A 13,159-nucleotide genomic window follows, 5' to 3' on the forward strand; every position below is an offset into this window, starting at 1 on the left:
TGTATAGAGTCAATCTTATCCAAGATAGGGAAATTGAAGAGGAGGAAGTCAAAGCAAGGATGCACAAGGAAATGGAATTAACTCAACATAAAAGAGAGGGTGGAGTTTAAGGAAATGATGGTACAAAGCCTAACAATAATATGGATGGTGCACATGAGGTTATGGCTGACATTAATGAGAAACTTAGAGGTATTGCACTTGAATTGGAAGAGGCCATGCCACCTAATGAGAGCAATTCACAAACTCATGCTCTAAATTTTCAAGATGTGCCTCAAATTCATCAAGAGCTTATTTGTGATGTTTTCAAAGAGATCATTTTATGTGATCTTGCACCGGATAAGGGAAGACATTTGCATCAATTTACTATAAGAGATTCAAATTACAACTTCAAGCCACCATGAAAAACTTCAAAGGTTGTATCTATCCTTGCTTATTGCTTGAATTTCTTTGTACACATAGCACACAAATGGATACACTTATTGGTAATGCTTGCTGCCACTTTTCACACATGTGGAGCACTTTTCTTGCATGTGCTTGTCCTTTGTGCAATTCTTGTTATAGCATAAGTGTGGGGGAGGTACAACAAAGCTCATTAGTTTAGGAATTTTTAGTTTTGTTTCCCTTGTTTTCTTTGTTTTGATTTTGTTATAGAAAATAAATTGTGCCTTAATTTTTGGCCTTCCATTTTTAGGATTTTTTTTGGTTGTTTTGTTTTCATTTTTGAAAGAGAAGAAAAAAAATTTGCATCTTTTAGAGCTTGACAATTGTTTATTTTCAGTTTGTCTACCTTAATTTCAAAAATTCACTGGGAATGCATTTAAAGGAGGTTTGACATGGAAGTTTTTTCATTTGAAAGGTACATGTCTTAGATTCAATTTAAATTTTATTTGGTCAATTTTTGATGTGAGGAGTGCCCTATAAAACTTTTACAAGCTAACAAGGTCTTGGGAACCTTTATAGAGGATCCTAAAACCTTGAGGCAACTTTGAACCCGTATACCTCTCACACTGTGTGTTCAAATTGCTTGGTTTTAGTCTTGAATTTCTCCTTATTGTCTTGGCTCTATTTTTCATGTTTATTACTTTCTCTGATTTTGTCTTTATCTTGTTGAAAAAATATGTTGGAGTCTTATAAGGTTCTCTGGACAAGTTTCTGTTTCTCCAAAACTATAGACCATTTTGTGAAAAATTCTAGGAATGATTGGGAAGGAATTTTGTGCTGAAGATTTTATATCATTTTCATAAGTGTGTCTTCTATCTCTCATAAAATTTTCATGGGAATTACTCATGTGGAACATCTATTATAAAATCCATGAGTTCACTATCCCTAGAGAGATATTTTCAAGATTTTCAGAATAGTCACAATTTTGGTATTTTCAGTCCTATGCTCTTATTTGCTCATAAAAATTTTTATCTTGTGCTTTTCATGCATTCATTCATAGATTTAGTATCCTAGGACATACTTGAGCATACATTGAGGACAATGCGTAGTTTAAGTATGGGGGGAGAGCATAACAATTGTTTTTTTTTGGTTTTGGTTTGAAAAAATTTTTGGAAAATTATAAAAAATTCTATTGATTTGTCTTGAAAAATTAAATATTTTTTATTTAGATTTTGGAATATGAACTTTTGAGATGATATTGCCCTAATTTTTGTACTTTATGAGGCAAGTTTTCTATTAGAGTGTGTGTATTTGATTAGAAAAACAAAAATTAGCCAATATGGAAGGAGCTTTCATCCAATGAGAGTTATGTCTTTAGTATTTGTACCCTCTAAAACTTGCCTTTCCTCTTAATCAAGGCTACATCATTGCATTTCTTGTAGAGAAGATGATTTTGGCATTCATATAAAAAGCACAAGGCCCTTTAGCTAACCTTAGTGTGATTGATTATTCTCTTGTTAGCCAACATGAGCCTTTGTTGTATTTCATTCATTTTTAAACACTATCCCTTTATTTCTCCATGGATTTCATGTACTCTTTTATAGTGTTCTTCAATGTCCTTAATCTTCATTGGTTTAACTAAGTGGATAAACTAACTCCTTCATCATCTTCCTACATCTATTCCATCTTCTTAAAGGAACAAGTCTTATTTTATGTGACTCTTCCTTAAACCCAAGACATTTCATAGCTTTTGTATCAGAGAAAAGAAAAGAAAAATGGAAAACAATGGCAAAAAAGAAAAAATGAAGGAAAAAAAAGGATAGAAAAAATAGAAATAGAAAAGAAGAAGAGTAAAAGAAAGAAAAGAAAAGATTACCAAAAGAAAAAAAAAAAGAAACAAAGATGAAGACAAATGAGAGAAGAAAAGAAAGAAAATGCAAAAGCAAAAGTCAAGCAAGAATGTGAGGGTTTTCTTGAGTTGCAAGTCATCTCATTATTTCGTTCCTTGTTTTATCATCTCCCTCTCATTCTTATTGTTCATATGAGTTTGTATCTACTTAGTTAAGATTTGGAAAGTTTTGAACATTGTTGCATGCTCACATTGTGGCTAAGGCGTGATTTCTTGAGCCAAAACCCTACCCTTGCACATGTAAATTCTAGTATATCCTTTTGATAGCCATATTACATCCATAATAAAGACCAACTGATTCTTGAAAACATTTGCAAAATTAGTAGTATAGAGGTGGAGGAATTACACGCTTATAGTATGGTGCTTTGCTATTGTACATGGAGTCAAATGAGATACTTTTAAACATTTGAGTGGATTGAGAGCAAACACTATACCCTTATGAGGCTTTATCTATATTTTTGCATCTCTTTAATGGTTTATTTATGTGCATATGTGCTGAATTGAATTTAGGGGCTAAAGATTTGAATGTGTTTGAGTTGAGAATATTGTGTTTTTTTGGGGTGAATTTTGGCCCAAGTGATTATGATGAAATGAGTAATTTGGGGCTAAGATTGAGTAATATATGTGTTAGGAATGTGAATGTATATGATTATGTTGAGTAAATTGCCAAGCGAGCTAAGTTATGCCAAAAAATGGCAATTTGTGTAAAGTTAGAAAATGTGAAAATTAGCTGTAGAAGGGTCAAGTTTCATTATATGTGTATGATTGTGATAAATTATGGTCAATCAAGTGTATTAGGTCTTTTTGGATTTGATTCAAGGCCATGTGGTCTAATAAGAGAAAGGGATTGATTTAAATGCTTGGGCATGCAAATTTTGCAGAAAAAGTAACTTTTTGCACCCGGGTATCCAAAATTTGATCAGATCATTAGATCGTGTCCAAACCTATCTCATTAGCTAGCTTATGAGCTAAGCTTTGTGTAGGAGCTTGAATCACTCTAATCGGATGTCATATGTGGAAACAGTGCACATTGAAAGTTTGCTATTTTTGCTATCAAAATGATAGCAAAAATTCGGAAAGGCACGCCACGGCGCATAGTGTTGCATACACAGTGCATGGTGTCTCATGCACACCGCATGACACAGAAAGGTTAAGCATGTACACTAGTACAAAAAACATTTTTCACCACAGTTAAAACACATTTTTCACGACAGAAGAAGCTTTATAGTAGAAAATCATGTGGTAGTAAATAGACATTTTTGGCCATAGGTCAAGAAAAACTATGGCAAAAGATATCATTTTTTGCACAGATCTAAGCTCACCTATAGCAAAAAATACAGTGATAAAAAAATATCATCTTTCGCTACAGGTTTTAGCTCAACTGTGGCAAAAAATGATATCTTTTGCCACAGTTCCCAACTCACTTGTGAAGAAAAATATAGTAGTAAAACATATCATTTTTCGCCATAGGTTTGAGCTTACTTGTGGTGAAAGATGCGTTTAAAGATTCATATGTGGCGATAGTTGTTTCTATAACTGTCGCCATATATCATCTTTTACCACAGTTATAGCGATAACTGTGGCTGTAAATACTATATCTTTTTATAGATTCACAAATAAATATATACATTCTTTGATTACAAAACCTGCATTAATACACAAACAACAACTCTAGACACCAGTACAAATATATCTGGTACAAATATATGAACTAGAAGTCTACATTTTTAATACAATTATCTAGAAAGTTTCTACTCTAATCCTGTCAATTCTAAGAAAAACCTAGACCACATATTGCGAATATGTCTCAACTCTTGCTTAGAATATGGCTCTAAACTTTAAAAGTGCTGCAAATTAGATAGCAATATATGTATGAATAATAACTTAAGTATACAACAAACATCATAATTTACACTTGTTGTATCGGTACAAGATTAGATGGTGGAGGTCCAAAATATTGTCTTAAACCCACACATTTTGGAACCCCTCTAACACAGTAGGGTTACTCTTCACTCCCTAAGGCCGTGGTCAATATATCCTTCCTACCAGTAGACATAAAGGTCCCCTTAGAGGATGCTTCTGTAAAAGCATCCTAGAATATGTAAGCAAATTGAAATCAATATAGTTAAAAAATTTCAATCATATGATTAAGATATTGACTGTAAAGATACGTATAATTTTCTCAGCAACTTCTCTAGCCTTTAGGAAAATAAACTCTCCTTTTTTATTCATCCGTCCTCTCTTTCATGCTTGAGCATGATTAACAGGAGATGGAGGAGAAACATTTTCAATATTATCAACCCCCGCCACTTGTCTTTTAGCTTCCCACTTCTCTTGAGTTATTATATCATAAATATATGCATACCCTCCCTGAGACATCGTATGGTTGTATAGATTTTTCTTTCGATGCTCTTGCCTTTTTTGACTTTTTTCCTATTAACAAATAATGAAAAGAATTTGTTAGAAATGAATTTTTACTAATACTAAATAAATTATCATATTCTTGTTTCACTTATCAAAAATTTAGGATCGTGTCTACTATGAACAAATTTCATCCACGTGTCATAATCAATGAATGGATATTTCTCCCAAGGTTTTTGCATGTTGACATCATTATCACTATCATCTTTTTCATTGCAACTCTTAGAGAAAACATATTTTCTAGTAAGTTTGGACTTAAAGTCCTTCCATCGGTCCCCAGCATACTTTAGCCACTTGTCCTTTAAAAATAGAGTTTTCTTAATATCATAAGTAATCTGCAAAGTAACACAAATCAACAAAGAATTTAGTAACAACATAAATGTCAAAATAAAAGTAGATATGACATATAACAATTAGAAATACCAGTATAGATTCCCAAACATTATTTCTATCATTTTCATTTACATCATCCCACTCTTCCTCCAAGATGCTGATTTTTTTACGTGCCACCAAACCCACAAAACTCTTAAAAATGTTTCCTTTTTTCTTATCAATTGGTTGGCCTTTGTCATCAAAATCAAGTTGAATTTTTTCATGTATTTGGGCCAACTTAATAAGTCATGTGGCCCCTCTTTTACCTCTTTTAGAATTTGATTCATTGGTGACAAGATTCTCCATATTTTTCCTAAAACAAATAAGACAAATAAAGTTAGTAGCAAAAAATATAATAACATATTACATAACATATCTTCTATTTGATCACCAAAATCCATATCATCATTCTCAACTTGTGGCATACCACGTTTTCTAGATTTACCATGCAATACCCACCATCTATATGCTTTGTAGAACCCAAAACAAATTAGGTGATCCTTAATCTCTACAGAACTTCGTCACAACCCATTCAAGCTGATGGGCCCCATGGCACAGGTGACATAACATTAATGGCAACGAAGCCTGAGGATGGTAATCATGAGCATGGTGACATAGAAGGAGCCCAATACTTCCAATCCAACGTACCTAAAGACCCATTGCAACATATTGGAGGTCCAATGACAAGAGCCCGAACCAAAGCTATGAAGCAAGCCTTGTTCAGTCTTGTGCAAGAAGTTCAAGAGCTTGGAGAGCATTGGGGCACTCCCCTCAAGTCCAAAGGAGAGCATCTATATGTGTATAATGTATTTAAGATCCAAACTCATGAAGAGTCAAGCCCAAGAGATGCAGACCTTAGCCCAATGCAAGGAAGACTACAAGTTGAGCCTCTTGCATGCAAGGAGACATGAAACCCTAGTAAAGAAGTCAAGAGTGGCGTGATTTCAAATCCTTTATGATCCCTTGATTGTCTCCTAAATTATTTCCTATTTTAATGGTCCTTTGATTTGATTTTCTATTTTGAGTCTAGTCAAAGGTTAGAATTAATTATAATATTAATTTCTAAATTTTGTAATCCCATAATTTTAGGATCACATCTCCTAAATTATGTGGCTAAATATTTTATCATTATTTCTCCTTTTAGTATTAGGAAATTAGGGTTTTAATTTTAGGAAATATTTTTCTATAAGCCTATATAAATTAGGCATGCTCCCTATTGTAAACAACACAGAAGTTGAATGAAATTATTCATTTTAGAGTTTATAACTCTTGTGAGCCTTAGTGCTTTGTGGTGGTATCCCGTGTGAGAAACCGACGTGATCAAGAGCGTGATCAACTCTTGTGGTGTCTTCGAAGGTTGAGGTTCCTAGAGGCAGGTGCTCTAGAGGATCTTCTCCTTGATCATTATCCTATTGTTTACTTCATACCTTTCTTTATTTCCGTCATAAATTTCGTCCCTTTCTTTTTTTGTTCTTGTGTTTTTGTTGTTTCAGGGTTCTGTCCCTAAACTAGCACGATTCTGCTTCCGCGTCCCTATCACAAGCACTTAACACAAGGACAATAAAACAATCCTTTATTATTAGGAACATTATTCTTTGCAAATTCCAAAAAATGATCTACTCCCCTCTCATATTCATCACTTGTTCGCAAAGCATCTATCCAACTACAGTTCATCATTACCTATTTCAAATTTCAACAAATAATTTATAATTTGAAATTTAAAAAGATTTTGACAGCATAACAGTTCACAAAGCAAGATTTCTCGAGCACTAGACCCCTCAATTTGTTCAATTTAACCTCTTAATTGAATTTTCAAAACTGTCAACTCTAATCAACAACCAATTCAGCTATCGCATACAACCATCAAATAATAATCTAATTTACTTTTTTAGAGTTAAAAGGATAATTGAAATACATTGTTCTATTTAACCTTTCCAAAACACCAACTTGAACAAAATTAAACAAATTTTAATGATTAAATTCAACTGAATTGTCAATAATTATTAACTCTAATAAACAACCAATTCAAACAATCACATACAGCCATCAAACAACATTTTAATTAATTTATGATAGTAGGTATTTAAAAATTATCGAGAAACAAACAAAAAAATAGTAAAAAGAACAAAAAAACAAAATTAAAATCAGCAAAAAGATAATTTTGTGAAGCATAAAAAGCTAATTAAAAAATTAAAAAAAAACCTAAAAATTGAGATGTGCAGGGTCAAGGGAAGGAAACACGATGAAAGCGGTGCTTAAAAATAGGTGTTTAAAAATTATCAAGAAACAAACTAAAAAAATAGTAAAAAAGAACAAAAAAACAAAAAAAAAATCAACAAAAAAATAATTTTGTGAAGCATAAAAAGTTAATTAAAAAATTAAAAAAAACCTGAAAGTTGAGATGTGCTGGGGACAAGGGAAGCTGAACTGAAGGCAGTGGCAGCGGCAGTAAGTTGGGGGCAAAGAAGTTAAAGGCGGCGGCAAGCTAAAAGGCGAGCTGGAGCTGTAGGCACTCTTCAAGCTACAGGAGCTACAAGCTAAGGGGGAATGAGGAAATGAGCTAAGGGGGAATGAGTGAGCTTACGGATGAGCTATGGGGAAGACGAGCTATGGGTGACTGTAATAGCTGGAGCTATGGGGGAGAGTGACGGTACGAGCTAAGGGATTAAGTCTTTTAATAGCATCAACGGTGATAGTTAACCCATTTTCAGACGTAAATAAATAAATAAATAAAATATATAAAATTAATTTAATTTAATTATTTTAAGATTTATTTTATTTTGTCTTCTATTTTTAATATGCCCGATTTTTGGCAAATTTGAATTTGAATTTTAAAAAATATATTAATTATTCAATGTTATTAAATAAAATTTGTTAATATTTTTTTTATCTAGACACAATTAATTTAACTTAGATATTACATTATTTATTATGAATATAATAAATAATTTTTATTTATTATAATAGTCTCTAAATAAAATTCATTTAATATTTTTTATTTTAGATACAATTAATTTATCTTCAATATTACATAATTAATAATGAATATAATAAATAATTTTGATGAAGTATAATTATCTTCTAAATAAAGTTATTTTAATATTTTTTAATTTAGAAAAAATTATTTTGCCTTAAATATTAATTTATTATTAATAAATAATAAGTAATATAATTAATAATTGATTTCAATTATAATTATTTTGTAAATGAATTACATTTATGTAATAAACATTTAAGTAATAATTTATTTTAATTATTTAATTAAATTATTTAATTTAAATATTTGTCATAAGCATTTATGGCGACAGTTTATCATAGAACTGTCACCGTAAATGATCTACTTTTCAAGTTAATTATCAATAAGCCATTATCTCATGTATTACGATAGTTTTTTTATGAACTGTGGTAAAAAATATGTCGTTAAATTGCTATTTTGCATTAGTGGTAGCTCTGTGCCACATGCTGTAGTGCACATACTACAAGCAGCATATGGATCAAATCCCAACCTAATTTTGTGATTTAATGGCATGCAATTGAGATGGGAATTCTCATGGGTTGTGTCCATTATGTATTAGATAAATATATGATTTTCTTCTACTATGTATTCTTTGATATGGTATGATTTTGAATGGTTTTACAAAATTAGTCTTTGGCTAAAGCTTTTCAAATAAATTCTTTGATTTGTGATTGATGTGTTCATGTGGTGCTCCTGGTAATCTTCTCGTGTATCGAGCGGATATAGGGGAGGGTTACATTTTGGTACCAATTTCTTGAGTTTCAAGACTTAATTGCGATTGATGCATTCATTTAAAGATATGGTAACTTATACTTATTCATTATACAACTCTTTCCTTAATGTCCTTTGTGTTTGTTATTTTCGTCCTTAGGAGGGGAGAAAATAGTACAATATGAGAGGCATTCGTGCTAGAACTGCTATGTCTAGATGGATTGTTGAGGAGAAGTGAGAGCCAAAAGTTTAATTGATTCTATCGTAAAGGGATAGATGTGATGAGCTACTTGAAAAGCTTAGGGATATAGTGGTTGACATAAGGTAGACAGTTAGGGATCATGATACAATTTTGAGAGGTAGAGAGCAAGAAGAGAGAGTTAAAGCTCAGAATATTTCGATATGTAAGGAAGCACATAGTAGACTTGGACCATCTCAGAGTTTTCATAACAGACTAAAGTATTACCAATAGATAACACTTCTTGATGTGGTGACATATGAGGAGATGTACCACAAGCTGAGAGTAAAAGTTAGGTATGGCAGAGAGGCAGATGCTGAGAGGGGGTGAGACAGTATTGTGAGCTTGTCATCTCCTTTGGGCCTGACTGGTGGAATTTCTAAAAGGACTAGGTTCGATGTGGGCAATTCCAGTTCTTTGAGATCAAAATGATTTGTTAGAGGATCTCAGTCTCGACCTATGCATAGAGGGTCAATGTAAAGAGGTAGGGATGTGAGAATTGGGCCTCCACAGTCTTTGAGACAATTGTTGAATGTTCCAGCTCTGACTTTGAGTACTAGAAGGCACCCCAATGCCCATATATGCCAGATTTCATCTGGGAAGATGTTAGGCTTGCTACAAGTATGGTAAGTCGAGTCACATAGCAAGATAATACCCAGAGGGTAGAGTTGAGGGGATTGAGCAGAGATCTATAGTTCTTAGTTGAGTATTTGCAATTACACAGAAAGAGGCCAAAGCATCTTCGACTCTAATCAGAGGTATGATTTTTGTTTGTGGTCGCCAAGTAGAGGCACTATTTGATTTGGGTGCCACACATTCTTTTATGTTTGAGGAGTATATGGATAGATTGAAATTGTCAATACAAAAATTTCCTGTGTTTATTAAAGTGACTACACCTTCTAGATCATCTAGTATTACAAGTAGAGCTTATTAAGGTATGGAGATTTGATTTGAGGATAGAGTTTTCAAGATCAATCTAATTTGTATTCCTATGAGAGGAATAGATGTGATAATTAGCATGGATTGGCTAGCAGTAAATAATACCATGCTTGACTATACTAGAAAGCTGGTTTCACTAATAGTGTTAGGTGCAGTAGTGGATTCTTCAGAACAGCCTAAGTTCCTATTAGTAGTGAGTGCTGAGAAGTTGATCCAGTAAGGTTGTAATGCTTATATAATATTCTTTATAGGTAGTATGGTGTATGATGGTGGAATTAAGAAGACTGGGGTAGTAAGTGAGTTCCCAGAGGTATTTTTTGATGAAATGACTGGATTACCTCCTCAAAGGAAAGTAAAGTTCTCAATTGATTTGGTTCCTAGAATGGAACCAATATCCAAGGCCCTGTATAGAATGTCACCATTGAAATTGGCTAAGTTAAAGAAGCAGATTGAAGACTTATTAAAGAAGGGATTTATTTGACCAAGCGTATCTCCCTAGGGATTACTAATGTTGTTTGTGAGGAAGATGGATGGTAGTCTACATCTTTGCATAGACTATCGACAGTTAAATAAGGTAACTATTAAGAACAAGTATCCTTTGCCAAGGATAGATGATCTTTTAGATCAATTGGTCGGTGTCTCAGTTTTTTTCTAAGATTGACTTCAGGTCAGGGTATCATTAGTTGAGAGTTAGTGCAGTAGATGTACCAAGATAGCTTTCCAAATTAGTATGGGCATTATGAGTTTTTAGTTATGCCATTTAGTTTGACCAAAGCACTTGTAATGTTCATGGACTATATGAACTGCATATGTAGGCCGTACTTAGATCAGTTTATAGTGGTTTTTATAGATGACATCTTGATCTATTCTGAGAATGAGGAGCAACATGCTAGGCATTTGAGGACGGTGATAGAACACATTTGTTACCCACTTTTATTTATCAATTAGGACCATTTTATTAATTATTTATCACTTTCAAGTGTACAGATTGCATTAGATTTAGAACTTTGCCTAAGTTTCTAGGTTCAGTGCACTAGGGGCATTTTGGTCCAAAAAATAAACTTTTGAGAAAATGTACAAGAAAAATTGAAAAAGTATATTTTATGTCCAGTTGATGAATGGTGAAATTATATTTTTAAAATTCATTTTAGTTTGGGAGTAATTAAATAAAAAAGTCAACACTTTCTTAAGTGTCTTAGTTTGTCCTAGTTTTTGGTTTGCCTTTGTGTGAAAATTTTTATATAATTTTGTAGAGCCTAAAACTTGGTTAATTTAATAAATTCTCCCTTCTAATTATGAATTTAATTCTGGACATGAATTAGATTTTATTATATCATATGCTATTTAATTGAATTATGTGATTTATATGACATAGGTGGCATGTGACTTGTGCATCAATTGGGCAATTGAGGTCAACACTCCTTGAGGTCAATGGCTGATGGTTTGCACATGAATTATGATTATTTTGAGGGATTAGATCAGGTAAAATGATGTGGATGATACATGGGAAATTAGGCACACATTAGAATCATCTACAAACCAATAGGAAGTTGCCACCTTGCAAGTGTGACAAGGCTCCCATTTACATTTTAATTTCTTTTTCCTTATTTTAATTAAGCTTCAGCTGATGGGAGACACCAAGGAGCACGCCATTTTAAGCCCCAAATGAGATCCAACACATATCTCATTCATCTTCCACATTCTCTCTCTCTTGTTCATAGTGTTCTTCATTTTCTCTCTTTTGTTCTTCATTTTCCAGCACCCTAACCTCCATTTTCAGCCACCAAACCTCCACAAAACTCATACCATTCTTCTCCTCTCTTCATTTTCGTTCCATCCCTTCCATTTTCACAAGGATTGAAGCTCATTTCCATCATTCAAGAGCTATGGAGTTTGGCCTTCACAAGCAATCACTAGGGTTCTTGAAGATGAAGATTGGCTAAGTTTCTTTATGGAATCCTAGAGAGATGAAGATGGAGGATGAGTCTTGAGCTTCAAATTGGCTAAGTTCTTTTGTTTCCTATCCTCTTCTCTTTTTACTAGATGGTTAGATTCCTTAATCTAGGGTTTAATCATCTTAGCTTATGAATTCTAATTTGAATTTGATGTTGATGTAAAGAGAGAGGATTGTTTCATTTAATTTCTTCCTTGGACAGCCATGACTGAATTTTGCCACTCTTTGTTTGGCACATAATCTTGTGTTTTTCAATTAGTGAATATCTTGTGTTAATGTTGTATAATCTTGTGGTGTTAATGCTTGTGTTGTTGAGTAGCTTGACATAATCTTGTGGTTGCTCAATTTATGTGTTTGACCATGGCTGTTGAGAGAGGATTTTGAGTGAATCACTTGGCTAATGTCTTCACCAATTGGTTAATTGAACTAGGGACTTTAATCTAAGACCTAGGGAGGTTAGCTAATTAGGTTAATTGGCTTAGGATAATTTTCTTAAGTCATGACAGCTTTAGTCAAGAGGAAAGGGAAGCTAAACTTAGCCTAATCATGAGAAGATAATGAGTCCAAATCAACTAATCTCTAGGGTTCCATTATTGTGAAAAAGGAAGTTCATTTCTCTCACTTTCACTAGCATTTTAATTACTTGCACATTAGGTAATTAGTTTAGATAATTAGCCAGGTAACTAAATTCCTACAAACTTTGGTTGATTTATTTCACTAGATAACTTTCAATTAGACTTAAAACCATTCCTTGGGAGATGACCTAGGGTTGGCCCTATATTGCATTAGGGTTAGCTTTAGTGTAATTTTAAGGATAAGCGACTAATTTCCTATCAGACGGTGCTCTAGATTTTGAGAGATTAGAAGTTGTATGCCAAGCTTAGTAAGTGTGAGTTTTGGTTAAGAGAAGTGTGATTTTTAGGATACGTGGTGTCTACAGATGGAATTTTTATGGATTTACATAAGGTTAATGCAGTGTTAAAGTAGGGATGCCCTAGTTCAATCACAAAGATATGTAGTTTTTTGAGATTAACTGGGTATTATCGATGATTTATCTAGAAATTTTCCTAGATTGCTTCTTTTTTGAGCTAATGTAGAAAGATTAGCCTTATATATAGGATGACCGATGTGAAGTGGCATTTTAGTAGCTAAAAGAGAAGTTAACCATAGCGCTAGTATTAATTATCCTTAATCCAAGGTTACCTTACAAGATACATA

The sequence above is a fragment of the Prosopis cineraria genome, unplaced genomic scaffold, assembly GCF_029017545.1.
Source record: "Prosopis cineraria cultivar Desert tree isolate PC_DT_omini unplaced genomic scaffold, ASM2901754v1 PC2, whole genome shotgun sequence".
Taxonomy (NCBI): Eukaryota; Viridiplantae; Streptophyta; class Magnoliopsida; order Fabales; family Fabaceae; genus Prosopis; species Prosopis cineraria.